Raw genomic sequence first — 19605 nt, 5'->3', positions numbered from 1 at the left:
CACCATGCTCTGCCAAGAGACGCTGCCATTAATGTTTAGGTTGGTGTCAAGTACTCACAAAAGCCATTGGACTCTAGCTCACAAATAATACCTAATTCTAAAAAGCAAAACCTAGCACTAACACTGGTCAAAAGGAAATGCACGGAGACAGAAATAAGTCTACTGACAATTAATATCAAACTTAGAAAATTTTGTGAATGATGTAATTATGTAATGAAAAATTCAGAGTATCTGGAAAATAATAATGAAGAAAGTATTTCTTGCTACATGCTAAGGAGTACAGCGAGAGCAGTGGTCATGGAACATTAAGTGATTTATTACTTAATACCATGATGAGGCTCAAACATCAAATTTAGGAAGTTAGGAATTGAACAAAATGAGCAAAACCAAAATGATAAGGAAAAAAAAAACAGAAAACAGATCAAAATATCTAAAATCAAGTGCTTGGAAAGTACCAATAATGGGCATATTGGTGAAAAATTGATCACTATAAAAAGGAAAAATATAAAAAAGCACGAATGAATAAAACAGGAAACAAAAAAGGTAATAGATTGTAAATGAAGGAATTTTTACACACTGTTAGAAGGCTGCTTGACTCAACACACTGAAGAGGAAAACCGAACACAGGGTAAAATGATAATGTCCCAGAAAAAATAAATGATAAATGCTAAGTGTAGGCAACCTGAATTTGCTAAATACCCTCAGAGGGGCAGCAAGGAGGGGCTGCCCCTTAGCAGCACCGGGAGAGCTACTGGCCGGGCATTCCTGAAGGAAGCTCCTATGCAGAACAGACCATCTCACGTCATTATGCTGATGAGAGAACAAGAGGGAAGACAACCCTGATGGCTTTCAGAACAAACTCTGTGTTCCTACACATTTTAATTCAAATTTATTCAGGAGAGTGAAGAGGCACATAAGTGATAGGTAATCATATTCAGGTTGATTTTATCCTGGAACACAAACATGGTTCAGTATTTTAAAATGATTTATACTAGTAAAAGAGCAAAAGAGAAAAACCTCATCATTATCTCTATAGATGCTGGAAAGCCATTCAATATTGACATTTAAAAACCACTCTTGACAAAATCAAACTTTGAATGACATAGTCACAGTTGCATGTTTTCTTAATATGATTAAGAGATGTTAAGATAATGAATAATTGGCAAATATTAAAACTATACAACTGGACTAATTTAAATATGGCAATGCTGGCAGATGAACAGACATGCCTATCAGTGAAACTGGCTAGAGACCCCAGAGGTATCATCTTCCAGTAAATGCTGTTGGAATATTGGGAGCAAAATAGGATAAACTCACACCCTATATCACCCCCAAATATGTAAACCCCTAAAACTATTAGAAGAACATGAGGAGAACTTTTAGGAAAACCATCTTGGGAGTAAGACAACTACAAATGGTGCATTGTCCTGCTCTTGATGGCAAAATATTCTCTTAATCGAGTCAAAAAACAATAAAAAAAGAACAAGGAAGCTGTTTGTAGCTCCTATCGAAGGGGCTGACGGTTCAGCAAAGACCCCAACCAACAACCCACCAGGGAACAAGCAGAGGATGGCAAAGCCCTCCATGGCTCCAGGAAAGGACGCGCACAACAGCTCTTGCGCAGATGAAGTGAGACAACCTTGCTCACCCCGAGAGACCCACAGCTTTGGTCTTAGTTCTTTGAGAAGTTTGTACAATGCGTTTTTGTCACACTCAGCCCTCCTCGACTCCTCCCAGAAGCCCCTCCTGTCTACCCACCCAACTTTGTGTGCGTGTGTTTTCCGCCCATCATGTCCAGTGTGTGCCGCACATATATTCTCGGATGAGTGGCCTTTCACTGAAGCGTGGGCAAGCTCTAAGAGGCAACACTCCTGAGGAAAACTGGCTGTCCCTCTCCCAGCAGCTGCCAATCAGCAATAGCTCCTCGGCTAGAGGCGGGACTTCATGCTCACCTCCTCTCTTCCTGCTGGGGTTTGGTCTGGCTTGAGTGGGGCTTATGCATGCTGACACAATCACTACTACTGAAAGGCACGATTTTAGATCACACTTAAGTATGACTTTTGGTTTAAGTTTCCAATTTTTAAGTTGCCCAAACTACTGTATTCTCTCATTTGTTCCTGTTGAGATTATTCTATTCTTTGGGATAAAAGAAAGAAAGAAAGAGAGAAAGAGAGAGAAAGAGAGGGGGGAGGGAGGGAGGGAAGGAGGGAGGGAGGGAGGAAGGAAGGAAAGAAGGAAGGAAGGAAGGAAGGAAGGAAGGAAGGAAGGAAGGGCAAAAGAAAGAAGGAAAGCAAGCTCAGGTTCTTCAGTAGAAACATGGGCATTTGTAGAACAGAATGTATGATGGAGGGATCTTTAACAACCATAGAGCTGGGGCCAGGGATGTGGCTCAGTTGTATGCTGCTTGCCCAGTATGTGCAAGGCCTGGGGTTTGACCTTCTGTATCATAAATATCATTCAAAAACCAATGGAGCTGTACATGGTCTCTATGTAGTGTTATTTATGAAAATATGCATGTAAGCAAACATGTTACCCTTGGAAATCAGTAAGTGGAGAACCCAATAGCCATGGCTTCAAGGGGTGTAAACTGGGTGGTTGGGAAGACTCACACTTTATTTTATATTCTTTGTTTTGTACCTTTTGGATGTTACAGTAGGCATATCTAGTTACCCGACGCACTAATTAACTTAAATTTGCAATTAGATAAGTAAACGTGGTCGCTAATATAGAGTCATATCGACATTTTCATTTCAGCAACTCTGTGTTTCTGATCTAGATGTTAGATTTGAGGGTTAGGTTTTCAGTTTCTGTTTTGTTGTTATTTTGAATCACACTCTTTAAAAACAAACAAACAAAAAAAACCTATATGCTTCTATCTTTATCTTATGGAAGTCCAGGGCAAAGACACTGTTGACATGGAATGTATGTGTCTCCAGTGGGATGTCAAAGCAGAGAGCATTTGTTCTTTTGAGACAAAATGCTGGGAGGACTGGAAACAAGGTCCCCAAAAGGGCGGACAAAGCACTTAATGCCAGCATATCTGGCCCAGGTGACTTCCACGCGATATGCACAAGGGTCTAGCCGTTTTTCAAGTTCAAAATTAAGCACATTTGTAGGGATGGAGTCTCAGTTTGCCTTTTGACACTAAAAGTCTTTACACTGCGTCCTGGTCGTCCACCTCTTACCAGCCAACAAAACCCCACGTACCTTCTCGCCTTGTGCTTTCATTACATTTCACATTGTAATGATTCCATTTAGGAACACCACGTGTCCTCCAATAAGTACTCAAAACCCAACTCATGTAAATTTTAGAACCCAGGCTTATGAAATCATATTGTCCAGTTGTTTTATTGCATTACTTTGAAACCGTATTGTTTTCTAGTGCAGATTATCTGTTTATTCTTAAGTTATTTCATTATGTTTGGATATGAAAAATAACACCAGCTTTCTCAATACAGGTCACCAGGCTGGCTTGGTTGATCTGTTCTTTTCATACATTTTTATGATGTTCCTATAGTAAACATAATTTAATAAAGCCAAAGCACACTAAATAAATAATTGCATCTAGAAAAGCAATAAAAACAAATAAAATTAGTACTTTCATAAGTGGGAAAGGTACTTCAATTACTGCTACAAGCAACAACCCACCATAAAATGTGTACAATCATTTCCCTTATGCATATTTCTGGAGTGTAATAATTTGATTGAAGATATGAGGCAGCACACAGGAGGCTCCGGAGTGTGAAGTGTATACAGTTTACAACAGAAGATGCATAACAGCAGTGCTTGGCACCTTTAAAGAACCTATTGTTTTTCTGGCAGGCACAGTTGGCTGGCACCATCAAACATGTGCTTAACTGCAGTCCTCAGCTTGATCAACTGGAAATACAGTCCTAACAGCCAAGGGAAATGGGCAAATGGGTCCCTCTCACTGGTTTCCCCGACCGGCCTTTGTTTACGTTGATGCCTCAGTAAAGCTTAGGTCCACCTAAGAAACAGCTTTAGAGATGGTAAGAACAGAGGCCATACATAATAAAGCCAGCTGCCAGGACCAGGGTGTGACGTAACCATCACAGGAGGCAAGGTCCTGCTGTGGGACAGGACCAGGTAAGGGATCTTGATTGCTATAGTCCAGGTACTCTCACTGTAACCTTGGCTAGACAAACCCAACAACTCATCCCCAGTGTCAACAGCAATTCCAGTCCTAGACAGAAGTACAGGTTTCTGAGGATGGACCAGGGAGCACTCTGTGTATTCTCCACTGGCCACCAGTTCTCAAAACAGCAGTCTTCAGGCCTGTTTGGTACTCTGGATACTGGGGTGGGGTTGGGGTTGGGGTGTAGAATTACAGTTAGTCTTCTATATCTGTGAGTCCTGCAAACAGCCCAATGTTTGGGAAAAAGTTGCATCTGTACTACACATGTGGACTTCCCTCCGCTGTTCCCTAAACAATACAGCACACCCACTGTTTATACAGCATTTGCATTATATTTAGTATGGTAAGTAATTTAGGGATGATCTCAGGAACACAGAAGGATATAGGGAGGCTCCATTGTGATGCAGCTATGCACCATTTATACCGAGGACTTGGCTTTTGCTTTATATGGGGAGTCCTAGAAGCATTCTCTCAAGGAATCAGAGGGGTGGCAAGACACAGGCCGCCTGAGAGCACAGCTTCAGACATACTAACCCGCTGTTTGCAAGCCCTCTTGCAGCCTTAGGGCTCTGCTGAAAGCATTAACAGGAACTTTCAAAGTGGGACTCAGGGGCCTCTGACTGAGCCCACATCATATACAGACGCTGCTGAATTTCCCAGAAGCAGACTGAGGCACTTCTAAACCCATCAGCAGCACCTCTTCAGGACACTCTGGTTTTTCCTTCTTTTGCCTTTTTCCCAGGCCTCAGAAATGCTTGGTGGGATTCTCTGCTGCTCCTCAAAGCATACGTCCAGTCCTTGAAATCCACAAGGGATTGGTTCCAAGAGCTGCACAGGTACTAAAGTCCTCAGATGCCCAAGACCCTTGTATAACAGTGTCATGTTCTGTGTACACATGTTTGTACATACATGCTCTTACACTTCAAATGGTCTCTAGAAGAATTATAACATGAGGTACAATGTAAATTCTCTGAAAATTGTTGCTATATTGTATCACTTGGGGAATAATGAGAAACAAAAAGTAAAAAGTCTGTCCAAGTTCCTTACAGATGCAATTTCCTCCAAATATCCTCAGCCTGTAACTGGTTGAGCCTACAAGATGCAGGATCTGCCATCTGTGTGCAGCTGCCTGGACCTCATACATGCTCAAACCTTTGTCTTCTGCCACCTTTGCCCTCATCCATTCCTTACTAGTCAGGGAGGATCTTTCCTGCAGTTGGAGGGAGGCTCTCTAATCAGTAGGTGACAGAGGAGAAGATGCAGGGAGGCATCAGTACATTGAAGGCAGCACATTCTTCTCGCCTGCATCGTTGTGATCATGTTCATGGGGAGGGGAGGAGAATTTTAGCATGGTCCCCACCTGCCTGCAGAGCTGAGGGGCAAGAGGAATCCAGACAAGGTTCAAGTGCCAGCTACTTGACTTTGGGCAGTTCTCCCGTCAGCGCTCAGGAACAATAGTAAGTAGCTAGCTAGTTGTGAGTGTGTAAATGAGATGCATGTGAGTATTTTGACACAGCTTCTGCCCCGTAGAAGGTGCTAAATGCATGTGTGTTGAGTAAGTCCACATTCTGCCACCATCACTTTCCATTTGCTCAGCTAAACCTCTTCTACCTATGTGCACGTTGAATCCTTCACGCATGAACGAGAATGGTGTAGACCATGTAAGCCGGGATCTGGGAAATTAGTTATGGGCTGAATTCACACACACACACACACACACACACACACACACACACACACACACACACACCCGCCGCCAAACTCCTAGGTTGTTTATCCCCCAGTACCTCAGAACGTGACTGCATTTGGAGAAGGGGTCTTTAAAGTACTGATCAGGTTAAGATGAGGTTGGTAGAGTGAACGCTAATCCTATGTGAGTACTTCTTTACAGCAAGCACTGGGATACAGGCCACTTAGAGGGATGGTGCCATGAAGACACTGGTCATCTATAAGTTAAGGAGAGAGGAATTGGGAGAAGTCAGGCCTGATGCCATGCTGGTCTTGGGCTTGAAGTCTTTTTGGGAAAACATATCTCTGGTATATAAGTTATTTCATTTATGGAATTTAATTATGGCATCCTTTATGTAATAGTCTATTGATCACAGTATAGATTAAGAGAAAATGCTTTATTTGGGGAAAGAAGAGATGATCGGCCTTCCCATGAATAGGTACATACTAGGTCATGCCAACATGGGGTGGGGGAAAGGAAGGAAGAGGCTGATATCTGGTGCTATTCAGTGAGGAAGCAAGATGGGAATGGGAGGTTCTAGCACGCCTTTACACAATCCTCCCAGACACATGCCTCCCTGCTGTCCTGCCCTCTACAGCTTGGCCTTAACTCTGAGTTGCAGTAAATCCAGCTACATGGAAGAGACAATAGGGACTTGGGCTCTCTGTGCTGCCTGGGAAGAGAGATGGTTGGCTCCATTGGGAAGGAGAAATCAGTGACAGCAGCAACAGAGATGAACTGCTTCCACCTGAGGAAAGGGGCCTGGCCTCCAGGTGACATCCACCCCAACCTTGGGGTGAACCTTAAACCTTCTGACTGAACACACAGGCTCTCGGGGAGGAGGTAGGCTCACTGTCAGATGTTTTCTGCCCAGTCCCCGTGTGCCCACCTGCCATCCACAGCTCAACAAGGCTACTTTCTGTTGTTATTGCCTCTCTTCCCCTTGTGCTGAGGACACAGGAAGCAGCGGACCAATGTGTAGAGATGTTGCCTCTCAGGGAGAGCCTGGACTGAGGTTTGGGACATGCTGAGTCAGAGGCAGAGAACTCTTATAGAAAGGGGTTCCTAGCCCAGGGAAAGGCCCCAGCTGCTCCTGCGTGCTCAGGTCTCTTGAGGGACGTCTTTTTTTCTTTCACTTGAAAAGAAGCTCCGGAGCCACTGAGGCAGCAGGAATGAAAATCGAGAGCAGTGTATTCAGAATGGCAGAGGGAGGTGAAGGCAATGCCCGGTCTCTGGCCTCAGAAAAGCCCTGAACCAGCCAGGGATCTATATGACTGGACCATACCAGGGGTCATTATAAACATGCATTGACAGGCTTTTGTGGGTGTTTCTGTTTCTCTAGAGTAAATACCCCAAAGTGGGACAGCTGGGTCAAATGGCAAATGTATGTTTAGCTCTTAAGAAACTGTCAGCCTTCCAGAGCATACCATTTGCCCTGCTACCTAAGAAGTATGAGTCTCAACAGCTCCATTTCCTTAATGTCACTTATTTTTTTCTTTACTTCTTTTAGTGGGTGTCAGGGACACAGTGACCCCCCACCCTTGGGGAAACCCACTAATCCTAGACTTAAACTCAACTTGTCACTGATGGCTATGGAGCCAGGTTAAATCTCACACCCGGTATGACTTCCTGGGATCACACAGGCTACGGCTTGTATGAAGTGGGAAGTCTTTGCAGTCTAGTATAAGAGGGAAAGAGAATTTTAGAGCCTCGGATGGCCTGCCTAGCCTCATCCTCCTGCTCCACCAGTGGTGAGGTGCTGAGGCCACATGTACCAGCTCAGGCTGCCTCTCTCAGCTCTAATTTAAGCCTTTCTCTGCCCCAGTTTAGGGTGATGGTTATGGAAAGTACACCCGTGGGGAAGGAATGGCTTGAGTCTGCTGACACCAGGAAAACCGACCTCAAGAGATCCGGGAGTTATGCATTTCTTCACAACACATACTTCATGCTCCTAATGGGCACTTTCCGAGGATTTCATCTTGTGCACCGGTTTCCATGGAGTCAACTGAAAGTTACCCTTCCTGGGTGAGCAGGGGTTTAATGATCTCTTATGCAGACTCCTGCAAAACAATACTTTCTTGTGGAGATTGCAGCTGGGTGTGCATGTTGAATTAAGTTTGCAGGAATAAGAGAGAAATGCAATTGCAGCAGCTCCCGGTTTGCCAATGTGAAGAGTTCAGTGAGGTAATACTATTACCACAGCAACAGATCAATACCCAGGACATGGGAGCTTCGCGCTCACGTCACCTTAGAGCTCCAGCCCAGGCTGCAGGTCTACAGAGTTGCAGTATCAGGAATCCATTCCCCCAAGAGACTATGAGAATTGTCGGGGCAGACTTCCTCTTTTCCCTTCAAGATAAGTGCTCATTTTTTATTCAACAGAGAAGGAACTGGTAAAAAAAACAGTCTCCCCAAAGCGCCCCCCCCCCACATAACCATGGTCAGTGAGGGTGCTGAAGCTGAGTGTTTAGCACATTGTGCTCTCCCTCACCCAGAGCCTTAGAAGTCTCTGAACATCTATACTCAGGAGGGAAAAGAATGCCTTAGGTCCATCGATCATGTGGCCACCAACATGCCTCAGAGATGAACTTGGCATTGTTGAGGTGCATGGGTTGCTTCCAAGCATATATATTGATATTGATATTTCTGAAAAGAGGATCTAGAGTTTTCTGGTGTGATGTTAAATAAAAATAAAGGAGGAAAACCAACAAAAGAAATATTTTTTTCCACGACAGAGATGGTAAATGGCCCAGAGTAGCTTTGGGAGGTAGCTCAGTATGGCAGCTGAGACTTGGTCCTTTTGAGAGCAGAACTCAGCTCACTGACAACTAACTTTCACCATCCCATTCAGTTCTCACCTCTGTTCTGTGAGGTGGGGCCAATGGTCACACTCACATCACTGATGAATAGACAGCTTTTAGAAGGCAGGATGCTGCTGGGAGTGGTAACACACCTATAATCCCAGCAGCTGGGAGGTAGAAGCAGGAGGGTCATGAATTGGAGGCCAGCATGGACTACCCTGTAGCAAAACCAACTAACCGAACAAACAACATTGCAGAAAACCGTTTCACAGTACCAGGTACATATGTGGGAGGCAGAGCCATCCCATCCTGCCTGGGATCTGGTCCCTCAGAAAAGTACATGAGCAGTACAGCATTTCAAATTAAGGTAGTGCACATTATTAAAAGTACAAGCTTCATATCTAGGTGATCTAGACAAGTGGACAGCAGTCCCTTTCCATAAAAGCAGGCTGTGGTGGTTTGGAAGAAAATGGTCCCCAAAGGGAGTGGCACTATTAGGAGGTGTGGTCTTGTTGGAGTAGATGTGGCCTCACTGGAGGAAGTGTGTCACTGTGGGGGGCAGGCTTTAAGGTCTTGTATGCTCAAGCTACACCCAGTGTGGCATACAGTTGCTTCCTGTTGCCTGTGGGTAAAGATGTAGATTTCTCAGCTTCATTTCCATCACCATGTCTGGCTGCAAACTGCCATGCTTCCCACTATCATGATAATGGACTACACCTCTGAACTGTAAACAACCTCCAGTCAAACGCTTTCTTTTATAAGAGTTGCTGTGGTCATTGTATCTCTTCACAGCAATAGAAATTCTAACTAAGATGCAGGCATCAGACACCAATGGGGAAAGGAGTGAAGGACCATTAGCTCAAACTGCATAAGGCTTGGATACAGACTCACACCACTCAGCAGGCAGTGTGAGCTCCAACTGTGGGGTCTGAGGATGAAGGGCATGGCCTGCTGTTATGCCCAGATTGGGACCCCAAAGACAAACCACCACAGACCTTAGGTTCAGAATGCAATTAGCATGGTTTATTTCTGTTTGTTTACAAGCCGCGGACAGGGAAGCTCGATCCAAAGCACTCACTCGTAGTCGTGAGGCCAGGAGGAACTTGCTTTTTCTTTGTGTGGCTAGCTTTTTAAAGGCAAAATCCACAAGCCCTTCAGGGGGGTTGGGGGAGTTTTGCACGGGTGCAACTCGGATTGGTTTATCTTTATCTCTGTTCTCTTTTAATTGGGTGAGGGTATGTAACCTTTGAATTTACTGGTTGGTGGTTACAATTTATTACTTTGGGGGCAGTCCAGCACAAGTCCCAGGCTTTGTCCTTGAGCCACCATGGGGGCTGGCTGGTCAAGCACGTACTGCACATAACTCTAAGTTGGTGAGGGGCCCCAGAAAGTAAACATCTGGCTAAACTTTGAGCAGTCTTTTGTTCATGGCCCTCCCAGAAACTGCTTGCTCAAGTCTCAGGAAACTGAAATTGAGGCCTGATCTCTGAGAGAAGACTGAGCAGCCTGTTATGGCATCTGCTTGGTCCTTTCACTGCCTCATCCTTACCAGATGGAAGCCTTGGAATGAAGAGATGCAAAAACCCAAGGCCACACAGCACAAGATCACACAGAACTGCCATCATTGAGAGGAGGTGATAAAGGGACAGAGGTTAACTCTCCAGGCCCTTACCTCCCCATTCTCACACAAGACATGAGGCTTCTGGAATAGTAGCAGGTATGCCTCTAACAAGTATGGGGTGGATGGAGGTCACAAGGGAGTAGGCTCTGCCTTGACCAGCTTGTGTGGGAAATAGCTGCTGGATAGTGGCAAGATGAAGCTGAGAGTTGAATGGAAAGAATTATAAGTCAATCACCAGGTTAATTCACCAACTCCTTGGAGTAGAGGTCATTAATCTACCAGGATCTCTGCTCCAGGAAAAGTATATGGTAGAAGCCTCAGAAATGACTTATGCTGCTGAGGACAGAGGTCCAGGTAGACCAGTAGCCTCAAGACCTTGAATGATTTACTTACATTCCCAAAGTCAGTATGAAGCTGTGACTGCTCACCAAAAAACATATTGATGATCTGAGTCAAAGTCCAGAGACACAAGGGACCTAAGAGTCCATAGCACAAAACATCCTCTTGCTCTGTTGCCTGAGCCTGGGGGTCATATCTGAGGTTCTCGCCTCAATTTCCAACCTCTGTGTGCGTACCTAGGGTCTGATGGCCAATAGTCCAATGAGCTCTAGGACTACAGAAGACAGAAAAGCTTGAAGTCAGAAAAGAAGTGGAGACAAAGATTTCATCTATTGAAGTTTGTTGATACTGTGGACCAGATGAACTTCCTGGGAAGTCTCCAGTCAAGCAAATTCACACGATGCTCTTGAGTCCAAAGAGTTCAAAGGACAGTTGTTAAAGAATGTTCTCAGTGTATGTTCAGTATGATAGAAGGCCACATCCCCAGGCCAACAACCCTTGGGACAGTCACAAGTTACCATCTGTGTATGTAATGTGTTGAAGCCAGCATAGAAAGGCCAAGGATAAACCTTATAGGTTTGAGGTTTTGCAAGTTGACAGATGGATGCCTCTAGATTTTATAAGCCATGGTTTGCAAACAGAAATGTGATTGTAGGTAATGGTCTTAGTGAGGCTCCCATACTCGAAACTTCTCCTGGCTGCACAGCGACTGCTCCATATGCTGATACAATCATTCATCTTCTTTCCCACATGAACCAGGGATGCACACATCCCAAGCTGCCTTCCCAGAGTGCTTCTACAGGCAGTATCACTCTAGATGATGCTTTTGCTTAGGAAAATAGAGTGTTTGCTTATCTGCTTCAACCACGAGTGTGACCTGAGAATCTGCCATTTTAAACCCTATCCACCCACACTGGACCACACACGGGTATCTACGGTGGTGTTCAAGAGCCTTGCTCTCAGAAACAAGAAGGCCACCATTCCTAAGGTGTGTGGCCCTGGGCAAAGCATCCAACCTCTCTGTGCCTGTGTTTCCTCATGTATGACTTATGGAATGCCTCTCTTGTGGGATAACATTCAAGGATTGACTACATTGACACATGTGATGGCTGCAGAGGAATTCCTGCCAGGACTGCAGGAAATGCTGTGTGTGTGGCCTACTGTTACTGTCAGGGACATCACTTTCATAATAGATTATAAGCAAGTGTTGTCATCACAGTTGGTTCCTTGGATATACTCAGAAGCAGAGAGAAAAAAGCATTTGGAGACTTTGGAAGCTCTGTGTGCTAGGAGCTATGGGACTTCCAAGGCCAGTCAGTACCAAATAAACCCAGTGATTTTTTTTAAAAATAGTATGCATTATAACCTTGCTAAATAACAAGTTAAAGCAGTGCCTGGAACAGACTTTCCAAAGGTGACCTTTAATGCTCACAATAAGAATCAGTGTCCTCATCAGGCTCGCTCCTAAGACCTTGTCCTGTGCCTCTCCTAAGCTCACTCTACGTGTCCTCCTTGCAGACCAGAGTCCAGCCATATTAGTCTCTGTACATTTCTTAGACATACCTGGGCAGTGCTCCTTGCTCAAGGATGACCTCAGGGCCTTTGTTCACATGCTGTTTTCTCCATCTGGAAGAGTGTCACCTGCACCATGGTGAACATTGCTTCCTCATATTATCAGGCCTTTGCTTTAATGTGGTATCTTCCTCATCAGAGTTCCTCTTGCCCCTGCCTGACTCTACTGTTGTCACAGCATGTAATGCTCCTTGGCATGACAAGACCCCATCCTTTATCTTCTGTCTTTTTCAACTAGAATGTAATAACAGCACCTTAGGGTCCCTTGGCGTGATGGCAACCCTATGCAGAAGGCACTTTCTGTAGTCATCTCCATTCCACGAGTACAGAAATGAAGACAAACGGCCTGTTTGTGACCAATAGCCAGAAAGCAGCTGACTTGCTCCTTGGTCCCAGCCTCTAGTGACTTCAAATCCAATCATGGCTGCATCCAGCAACTGTTCAGCAACAGGACAAAATGAAACCAGCCCTGAAGGGCAGTGTCTCTGGTTGACTTGTGCAAATGTACAAAAGCCCATCATGGCTGACTCTAAGCTGCCAGCAACATCTGACCTCTCTAATAAGGTAAGAGTGGGCTGGAACACACACTGGCTTTGCACTGAGCTCCCAAAAGACACATGGCTGGGGAAATCCTAATGTGTGTGCGTGTGTGTGTGTGTGTGTGTGTGTGTGTGTGTGTGTGTGTGTGTGTCTGTGTGTGTGTGTGTGTGTGTGTGTGTGTGATAGTGTTGCAAATGTTTGTGTGTGTGCATATGCACTTGAGTGTGAAGGCCAGAGGTTAACATTCTGTGTCTTCCTGGATTCATCACCACTTTATTTTTTGAGACAGGGTCTCTCACTGAACCCAGAGTTCACTGACTTGGCTAGGCTGACTGGCCAATGAGCTCCAGGGATCTCTTTGTTTCTACCTCACACCCCCTCATGCTAGCTACAAATGTGCTACACCATATCTGACTGTGTGTGTCGGGGGGGGGGGGGATCCACATGTACGGTCTGTGCCTATACTTCTGTGTGCACGTGTACATGACGGCCTGAGATTGACAGCAGGGGCTTTCCACTATTTTTCTACTTGATCTTTTTGAGACAGGTTCTCTCACTGAACCCGGAGCTCACCGGGTTACAGGTGTGTGCAAACATGTTTGGCTTCTGTGTAAGTTCCTAGGATTTAAACTCCAGTTTTCAATGCTTTCAAGGTGGGTAATTTATTGATGAATCCATCCCCCTGGCCCAGAATATGAATTTAATTGTGTGAATTGAATAAGACAATGAATGAAAACCAGTCTGTTATCATTCCTACCTTAGAAAGAAAGCCTCATGAACTCCTTTCTCTCTTTCAACATCTTTAGGGACTCTACTATAACATGCCACTAAGAAGTAGATCAACTAAGTTCTAGGCTTGGAGTAAAACCTAGGCACATGGCTTTCAGGTTTAAAATTATACACACACACACACACACACACACACACACACGCATCGACTATATACCATATCTCTATCTATATACAGAGAGAGAGAGAGAGAGAGAGAGAGAGAGAGAGAGAGGTATCCAATCCAACACTGAGGAGAATGTGAGGAAACATCATTCTCATCCTTTGTTAACGGCAGAATAAAATGGGAAATGATTTTTGGAAGGTGATTGGATAGACTATCAAAGTAAGAGATCCATATCACACAATAACTCCAATTTAAGGAAATGTATCCCACAGAAATGCACTAAATGAAGGGGTGTGTGCAGGGATATTTTTCACCAGAGCAGCCTTCCTAAAGTAGAAAATCAGCACAATGTGTATGGCCAAGAGCTGGGAGACTGAGCGACCTGAGCTTTGAGCAGTCCCCAAAGAGCAGGGTGGAGCTCTGTGAATGATGGGAGAGAGGTGCTGGCATAGTGTCGATGAAGAACACTTCAGTTCAGGGACACTGTGCAAGAAACACTCCCATCTGCAGGAAACTTGACATGCAGAAGTGGGGCCATCCGATCCTATAGTCATGCCCTCCAATAGTGGTTAGGTGATCATAATGTGCTTTTGAGATATAAACAAAGATATGGATAGGCTTTTGTGTATACATAGACAATACTTAGAAGCATATAACAGAGGCCATGGCAGAGAAATAAAACCTTAGGAAAGGAACTGCATTTTGTATTTTAGCATGTGGAAATTCTGAATTGCTAGAGTAGTCCTACCTGTCCAGTGAGGTCAGGGCAGAAAACAATGCCCTAGAACCAACGGACTTAACTGTATGGCGATATTTTATTTGTCCAGGCAGGACCAGAAAAACTCTAGCTACAACTGAGTACTATTGAATGGGCTCATAGTTGGGGGAAAAGGGACTTGTCACCAAGCACCTGGTTGGATCAGATCTGACAAAGGCCAAGGAGGGAACAGTTCACTACCTCATCCCATCTGTGAAATGGAGACAATAAGGGGTTGTCCCAGAATTAAATATGTCTCCTTATTGATAAGTATTAGAACAGGGTCTGAATATGGAAAGGGCCACTGAAATGTCATCATCATCACCATCCCCACCACCATCATCACCACCCCCACCCCCACTATCCTCTACGTTACCACCAACATCATCACCTTCATCTCCGTTCTACCATCACTACTACCATTCCCATCACTATTATCACCACTGCGGCCGTCATTATAACCATCACCATCACAGTATCATCAGGCCATTGTCATGCTATACAGGGCATAAGCTAAGTAATGAAGTCAAATCTAAAATGACAATGAGCATGCCTGATCATTTGTAAAATTTACATTAGAATATGTAACGTGGGCAATGAGCGCACATAGACTAGATTAATAATTTCCACTCTTCATCTTCATACATACTCCAAGCAGAAAGTCCTAAAGCTATAGATATATACACCTGGCTTTTGGCCGTCATAGATGTTTATTGATGATTTATCAATTTAAGGTTGAGAATTTAATCTAAGCTTGCCTTGTAAATACAAGGCCCTGGGTTAAGTCCTCAGCACTGGGGGGTGGGGGAGAGGAGGGAGCAAAATAAATTTATCTCTAGACATAAAATAACAAATTATAATTTAATCTAGTCAGAGGGAAAGGAGCTCTCAGACGCACCATTGTTTGGCTGTGAGCTCAGAATTGTACACAGAGATTCCTGATACTTTGGATGTATGTCTTACATATGCTGATGGGTTGTATTCTTTCTTTCCAAAAAATGCCACTTCATTTCTAGTATTCTCCATCTGAGAGTGAAAAAGTCTTTTAATAACAACTCTGAAGTACTCTGTGTTCAAAACTGAGCTTGTAAATGAAACCGGCTTAAAACCATCAAATGTGAGCAGAAATGATATTGTTTCGCAAGATTACAAAACCAAAATAGAGCAAAAAAGTTTCTTTAAAAAATTTCCCAGCAGTGCAATGATCTCAGAAATGAAGTGCCCAATAAAGGCAGCAAACCAGCTAGGATGGCTCTTCAGGGAGGGGCAGTCCCCGCAGACACGGGGGACAGGTCGTCTGGAGTGGGACCCAGCTTGACTCCTGGGCGCAGGGTGGACTAGACTCCAGGAGAGGTCATCTACAGGGCAGGACCTGCTGGGGATACAGGCCTGCTTCCCACCTGGGCTCTTCTGCAGGCCGGCTCACCACCTGGGCCAGGTGGCTGCAAGGCTCAGCTTCTGCCCTGCCCAGCACCTTGCACACTGCCTGTCAGCGTTCAGTGGGCACCGGGGAGAAGGGGGTGGAGCCGAAAGGGTGATCTGAACGAACCAGCCACGCAGCAGATAAAGAAGCTCACCTTCCTTTAGAACCGGAGTCTCGGCGGCCTTCACAACTGAGAGCTGCCTCCATCTGTGGCACTTCCACAGCAGGATTCACACAGTCTCCCCCAGTGAGGTTCCCAATAGGTCCTTAGTACACTACCTTGTCTTAAAAGCTTCCCTTAGCCCTTCCACCCTACACACACACACACACACACACACACACACACACACACCCCACAAATCATCAGCGCCTCAACCTACTGTTACTGGCTTCTCAAACAGCAGAAAGGCACCTGACTTGGCAGGTGTGTGTGGGTACTGCCATGTGACTCAACACTCTTGCACAAACTATGCGGCCTGCCTGGAGATGACAGCCCCATGTCCCAGCGAACAGACTCCCTAAGCACAGGATGCTCTCGTTTCCACTTGCTCTTGATCACTTCCGGTTCCTGGAAGCCCCAGCGCCTGCTCTCTCTGGAGGAGAGGCCCATGAAATCAAATGACTTCTGTGCTCCCCACTCTCATCCCTTTCAAAGCTTCAGCTTGGATTCTCCCTCCAGTCAACATACATAACTCCCCGTGACAATAATGGGATGAGCATGTGCACCAAGGGGGGCATAGAATTTTTATCTCTGTAAAAATGGTACTAGCATGGTACAAGCAAAGTTTTTGTTTTTTTCCCAAGGCTTTTACTTGGGGCAATATATTGTACATGTGGTTGTGGGTTTTTTCCTTCTTTTTAATTTTAAATTGAGATTATGAACATATTTTATGCAGGTTAATATATCCTTTTCATGTAAAATTTAGCTGAAACCAGTTCTAGCACATTAACGACAACAAGAGAAATTCTCTGGCTTATTATAAACATCCTTCAAGAAACCTGAAAAGCATGTCCTCTGGAAATAATTTTGTTGGGATCTGGAATATTATTAAAATCCTCTCAGAATTCTATCACTGGTGCCTAATGGGCCTCAGAGCCCTTTTCTACTACTGAGCAGAGGAAACGTCTTTTTTGGCCTTGGCAATATGTTCTGGGTGGTGAAAACGGCTGGAGGAAGGGGCTAGGTAAACAGAGAACAGCAGTACAGGGGCTGACCCTGGCTGATCAGGCCATGCCTTTCAGCCAGGCACAGAGAGGCAGACTCCTTGCACCGGGTCTTTCTGACTCTGATGGAATAAAAGACTTTTCTGACCACTGAGCATTCTGATCTTTGGGTTTCCAGGAGAGGAGGGGGTTTGGAAAGGGTAAAACTACTGCCACATTAGCTAGATATTAAGTATCTAGTGCTCAGAATACATAAAGAACCTCCCTGTGCACATGAGCATACACACACCCCTAGTTCAACTTAAAAATGAACAAAGAACTTTAGTCTAATTTCTTCAGAGAAGACAAAAGTAGCCAATAAGACCATGAAAAGATGTTCAACATCACTTCTCATCAAGGCAACACAATTTAAAACCACAGTGGAATACTATTTCATACACATTAGGCCGCCACTATCAAAAAGGGAGAAGAGGGATCTGGAGGAAGAAAAACTGGAGGAAAAGGAAGGAAGGAGGGTTGAAGAGGAAAAGGGAGATGGGGGAGGAGGAAGGGAAGGGAGGGAAGGAAAGATAGGGACATGGAGAAATCAGAGTCTGTGCGTTATTAGCGCATGTGTAAAATGGTGCAGCTCATTTGGCACAAAAATGGGATGGGTCCTCTCCCCGCAAAGATTTATCATTCACATTGGTAAACTTACTTCTGTGTTCATACTTCATAGAATTAAGAGGGGAGACCTAAATAGATGTGTTTATGCCCATATTTGTAGTATTCACAAGAGTTGGAAAGGGGTGTCAACTCTGTGCACTGATGGCAGAATGGGCACACAAAATGTTACACGATACATCCATGCAATGGCATGTAATTCCGTCTTAGGAAGACAGGAAATTCTCACATAGGTTACAACATGCATGAGGGACCCAGAGGGCATGGTGTGAAATGTCGCAAGCCAGTCAAATATATTCAACAAGAGCCCCAATTAAAGTCATGGGTGGACCCAGATTTGTGGAGGAGTGGGCACTGGGAGCAGGAGGCCTAAAGGGCAAGCCTTGTGGGAATCACGCCCTAGCTCTGTGGGGGCATGCGGGGCAGCGGATGCGGGGGGGGGGGGGGGGGGTGAGAACCTACCACATGGGGTCTCACGTTCCCGGGGGTGGGGGCGCGGGACAGGACCTAGGAAGCAGTGACAGACGATGATGGGCCCCACCCTCCCACTCACAGGAAGCCGTGTTTCATGCCAGAGGCAAAGGGGAGCCATTGGAATATTCTAGTCAGGGAAATGACAGGGTTGGAGCGGTTTTAGGAAAGCCCCCAGACAGCAATGCCGTGGATGGATCGGAGGGAATAAGACAGGCTCCACGAGACCCGCTGGGAAACTCGTGGTAATTAAGCCCACGGTGTTCCTGATTTTTCTGTCTCCATCCTCTTGCTCACACGAACTCATTTTCTTTTTGGACAACAGGAGTGGCCTGACCCCTCAGCAACCCTGGCACAAGGGGCTTAATTACAGAGAGGAAGGCCTGTAGAGGAGGGCGGGATGCTGACTGGGGCACAGTGGACATCAAACCCGTTTAACGCTAAGGATGATTCTCATTTTGTTCCTCATTAATTTGGGGTGCTACTAACGTCACCCCCTTACTGATGCTTTTTTCCCTTTAAACTTGGGTTTGTTTTCACACCAGACACTGTATTTTCTTCCCCTACTCAACCTCTAAATCAATAAACTGGCCTAATGCAATTAAAAAAAAAAAAAAGATGCATTTTGGGAGCTCTCCGATTTTCCTGAAACAAGGAAGTCGTCACGATTTTTTTCCTGGAAGTGTGGGAATTAGTTCCACAGGCTCCTAAGGCAATGCCATGGGAGTGCTGAACTAGGGTGAGGACATCAGGGGTGCCCAGAAATTTCAGTGAGTTTTGGAGTCTGTGATCCAGTTTATAAAAACCAACAAACAGGTGCCACTGTTTCCAGAGTGTTCTGAGAGCCCCAGGTTTTTGTTTGTTCGTTTGTTTTGAATCTGTCCTGGTGGTAGTGAGACTCAGGATTCTAGGCCTGCTGGGTTAGTGCTCTGCCTCTGAATTCCCTCTCCAGGTCACACTTCGACTCTCTTGAGTGTGTCCAGAAGATGAAGGACTGCTGATCTTAGAATAAAGACTCATTGCAAACACGGAGACTTCCCGGGCAGACTGCATCATCAGACAGCCAGGAAGAACCAGTGTGATGGGGCTCCTGGCTCCTCACTCCTGGCTAGCAGAATTTGGAAACAGATTGCTACCTTTGGTATTGTTTAAATAAGGGATAGAGAGTGCAGTTGTGATACCTTGGTTTCAAAATGCCTCTCCCTAGCTTTCTTTCTTGTTTCTTTATCATTTGCAAAAACAACAAAAACTTTCCAATCACTGTTAATCACAGTTAAAACAAGCATTTCTTGTAAATGGTCATGTTGTCTTAGAAGCACTAAAAAAATAATCTAACCTCTTAATCACTTGAGTGTTGCAAACCCCAAGATTAATACATGTCACCTGGTGGACACTGTAGGGGAGACAAGTGACAGGAATCATGAAACACCTAGAAGAGAAGCTGGTATACAGTAGGTGATCAATAAGTGAGTGG

The 19605-nt window shown here is 45.0% G+C and overlaps 1 protein-coding gene across 1 annotated transcript in view; it reads right to left on the bottom strand.

Annotated features, from left to right (window-relative positions):
- The window catches only part of Vstm4 (V-set and transmembrane domain containing 4), an 85519-nt gene that overhangs the window by 1498 nt on the left and 64416 nt on the right, over nucleotides 1-19605 (bottom strand). The window lies entirely within an intron of this gene.

The sequence above is a fragment of the Peromyscus californicus genome, unplaced genomic scaffold (assembly GCF_007827085.1).
Source record: "Peromyscus californicus insignis strain IS unplaced genomic scaffold, ASM782708v3 Scaffold_12__1_contigs__length_115047231, whole genome shotgun sequence".
Lineage (NCBI taxonomy): Eukaryota > Metazoa > Chordata > Mammalia > Rodentia > Cricetidae > Peromyscus > Peromyscus californicus.
Note: the sequence above shows the minus strand (reverse complement) of the source record. Positions and strands in the feature narration are given on the sequence as shown.